Source organism: Psammomys obesus, unplaced genomic scaffold (genome assembly GCF_907164565.1).
Source record: "Psammomys obesus unplaced genomic scaffold, mPsaObe1.curated_primary_1811, whole genome shotgun sequence".
NCBI classification, from domain to species: Eukaryota; Metazoa; Chordata; class Mammalia; order Rodentia; family Muridae; genus Psammomys; species Psammomys obesus.
Window position 1 is genome coordinate 18624478 of NW_026596069.1, and position 4246 is coordinate 18628723.

The 4246-nt window shown below is 38.8% G+C and overlaps 1 non-coding gene across 1 annotated transcript; it reads left to right on the forward strand.

The window, feature by feature from the left end:
• The first annotated feature begins 3850 nt into the window (after positions 1-3850).
• Trnag-gcc (transfer RNA glycine (anticodon GCC)) lies at positions 3851-3921 on the forward strand. The gene has a single exon. It is a non-coding gene; the product is annotated as a tRNA-Gly (tRNA).
• Positions 3922-4246: the final 325 nt, after the last annotated feature.

Genomic DNA, 4246 nt, shown 5'->3' on the forward strand with positions numbered 1-4246 from the left:
AAAGCTCATTGATTAAATTAAATGTCATATCAGATGTAAGTCCAATCAATGGCTTCCACTACCCACATGGTACATCCAGTCATTCTAAAGTACAAATCAGACATGATAGCCAATGGGAAAGAAATTCAAAGGGTAATTTAGCTTTTATATTAAGTCACAGATGTTAAAACCTAAACGGTAGGCAATTTTAGATCATTAAAAATAATAACTAACCCTACTCAAGAATTAAAAGACCTAATTTCTAAACCCCTAGGTGGCCTATTTAACTATAGCGTTTTTCTTAAATGACAGATAACCTTCAAGTGGAATATGGGTTGACACATTTAAGATGGGACTATTTGCTTTAAAAAGGGACTTTGACAAACAATTAAATTTCTAGTTTTGTAACAGTTGATTATATCATGAAAATTCAAGTGACTGTTTTGAATCTTCAACTAGTTTCACGTGTTTTTTTATAAAGAGTTATATTTTGCTCTATTTTTAAATATCAAAAACTGAGACATTCCAAAAGTTCATACTTGCCAATGTTATAATGTGATGAATAATAAATCAAAAATGAGTGGAAACATTCTAGGAAAAGATATCAAGACTCAAAGTTTGAAGGGAGTAATTTAGAATTCAGAAACAAGGTCATGATTTCAGAGCAAAGAAAATTCCAGGAAAGCTAAGGATTATTGACACATTTATCGAATGTTCCAAACCAAACATCAAAGCACAAAACAGATCTAAGTGTTCTTAGGATACAATTAGACACTTTGCATTTTGATTGTTCTGGAATACAACATATAAAACAAAATAAATAAAATGTAATCATCAAAATACTCAAGTCTTCTATATTAGGGGAGATGGGCATGGCAGCCACAAATTCCAAATGTGATCTTTCACAATAGAAGAAACCTAAAAGGTCATTCATCTTTCATTTCCTATTATTTAGATTTAGAAGATATACATTGTCAATCAATGTGTTGTTGCTTTTAGTGATGAAGAGAACTAACTGTTGAAGACAAGAGGAAATTGAACTAAAAGTAGTATATGACTTTCACACCTAAAATTAAATTTGCATGAAATATTTTATTACTATCATAAATTATATCAACTTAACTTGCATCAATAAATTATATTTATAAGAACTACATCTACACTATTTTAGCAATATTATGAACCAATGTAAATGGTGTAAATATATTGTTCAATTTATTTCTCAAAGTAGCCCTTCACATCTGAGAAGCGCTCACAAAGATAAGTAATTTTCCAGTGTTACACAACTGTTAAATGATATACATTTCAAGGTGTCAACTGTACTGTATAGAGTATGGTAGACATTCTAGCACAAAAGCCTCTGAAAAATCAAATTATAACCATTAGACCTTTGACTTCTTACAAAACATAAGATTTTAGGAGAGAGTAAACAACTATAATGCTTAGTATTCTTGATAAATGTCAAATATCCCCCGTAGGGTTGTGTTGGAAGACTTGGCCACCAGTTCATAGTGTTGTTTTAAAAGTTATGGAACCTTCAAGATTTGGAGCCTTCCCCCATGCCCCTCCCCTAGGACACTGATAGGGGAGGTCCTACTCCCCTACTATCTTACCCTAGGCTATCAGGTCTCATCAGGACTGGCTATATCCTCTTCCTCTGTAGCCTGGCAAAGCTACACCACAGCCCCAGGAGGGTGTGATCAAAGCCAGCCCCCTGACTCCATGGAGAAGAAGGAGAAAGGGTGGGACAGAGAGAAGATGAAAGAGGAGTTATAGCTGGGATACAAAGTGAACAAATTGTAATAAATAATAAAGAAAAAAAAAGAGTTGGAGCCTCACTAGAATAATTTGGTTAGTGGAGAAAGGCTTGCATTTTTTATCTACTGCATTTTTTTTATCTCCTGTTCATGTTCTGTGATGGCATAATGTTTTTGTGCACTGTGTAAAATTTACCCTCGTTCATTCAAGTGCTGATTTCTCTACCACTTTCTTGTTTCAATCTGGACATAGCTTTGTGATGTATATTCCAAGTATCTCCTGTTTCAACTTTATATAAATATGCCTATCATTTGTTCTCTGTTCTGCTAAATAAACACCAACCAGCCAATGCTGAGCTATGCAGCAAATAGGATAGGACATCCAGGTCCAGTAACAGAAGGAGAAAGAGGAGAGGAAGTAGGAGATGGAGCACAGGGAGAAGACCAGGAAACATCAGAAGAAATGAACTGGGCCTTGGAGATGATTAAAAATCAAGTATAAGTCTCAGTATCTGCTTTGGTACACTGCTAGGTAGAGTCTTTCAGAGGCCCTCTCTGATAGGCTCCTGTCCTGTTACTTGTTTTCTCCTACATCCAATGTCCATCCCATTTGTCTTTCTAAGTTAGGATTGATCATCTTACCCCAGGTCCTCTTTCTTATTTATCTCCTTTAGCTGTATAGATTTCAGTATGTTTATCATATCTTATTGGTCTATATAGTGTAGTGGGTACCCTAGTAAGGGGAACAGGGACTATCTGTGACATGGATTCAATGGCTGGCTCTTTAACCTCCTTTCCCCCAGAGGGAGGAGTAGGCCTGCTAGGCCACAGAGGAGGACTTTGCAGCCAGTCATGAAGATACCTGATAAACCACAGTCAGATGAAAGGGGAGGACTTTCCTCTATCAGTTGACTTGGAAAGCGACAAGGAGGAGATGAGGGAGGGGGGGGTGGAATTGGGAGGGAATGAAGGAGCAGGATACAGCTGGGATACAAAATTAATAAACTGTAACTAATATTAAAAATTTTTAAAAAGACTGTTTAAAAAAAAGCAAGTATAAAGAGCCAGCCACTAAGTTCATGTCAGAGATAGTCCTTGTCTGCTTACTAGGAAACCACTTGGACACTGAGTTGTCACGGGCTACATCTGTGCAGGGGTTCTGGGTTATCTCCATGCATGATCATTGGTTGGAGCATCAGTCTCAGAAAAGACCCCTGTGCCCAGATTTTTTTTCTTTTGTTCTGTTGCTCTCTTTGTGGAGCTCCTGTCTCCTCCAGATCTTTCTGTCTCCCCCTTCTTTCATAAGATTCCCTGAACTCCAAGTGGGTTCCATTGTAATAGGAACAGGGACTGTCTCTGACATGAACTGATTGGCCTGCCCTTTAATTACCTCCCCCTTAGGGGGAAGCAGCATTACCAGGCTACAGAAGAAGACAATGCAGCCACTCCTGATGAGACCTAATTGACTAGAATCAGAAGGAAGGAAAAGAAGACCTCCCCTATCAGTGAACTTGGGGAAGGGCATGCATGCAGAGGGTAGAGGAAGGGAGGGATTGGGATGGGAGGAGGGAGGGAACCACAGGGGGGATACAAAGTGAATAAAGTGTAATTAATAAAGAATTTAAAAAATAAAAAAGACAAAAAAAAAAAAGATTCCCTAAACTCTACCCAAAGTTTGGTTATGAGTCTCAGAATCTGCTTTCATACCCTGCTGGATAGGCTTTCAGAGGCCCTCTGTGGTAGACTCTTGTCCTGTTCCCTGTTTTCTCCTTATTCCTATATCTATCCCATTTGCCTTTCTGAGTGAGGATTGATCATCTTACCCAGGGTCTTCCTTCTTGCTTAGCTTCTTTAGGTATACATATTTTAGTATGTTTATCTTATATTATATGTCTAATAACCACTTGTAAGTGAGTATATAATATATGTATCTTTCTGTTTTTGGGGTACCTCACTGCGGATGATCTTTTCTCGTTCCCACCATTTGCCTACAGATTTCATGATCTCCTTGTTTTTAATTGCTAAGTAATATTCCATTGTGTAAATGTACCACACTTTCTGTGTCCATTTCTTTTTTGAGAGACATCTGGGTTGTTTCCAGATTCTGGCTATTGGCATTGGTGATTCAGTGGTAGAATTCTCGCCTGCCACGCGGGAGGCCTGGGTTCAATTCCCGGCCAATGCACCAATGTTATAAATTACAAATAGATGAGGCAGGGGGACAACCGATATTTTCTGGGAGAGGTTTATTTTGAGGGATATGGAGGATGTGGGTAGCGGGACATGGTGGGGGAAGAGTGGAGGAAAGGGAAAGGGAAAAGGGGGGCTCCCCAGAGAGAGAGAGAGAAAGAGAAGAGTGTAAGATAGAGAGAAGAGAGTGAGATACAGAGAGACCACGTGTAGGATCTTCCCTTTTAAGGGGGCACAGTAACCACGCCTTCCAGGTGTGTTCTTGCTGGCTGGTGACACCTGATGACATCATCATGGGTTGCTAGGTAACCCAGAAACAG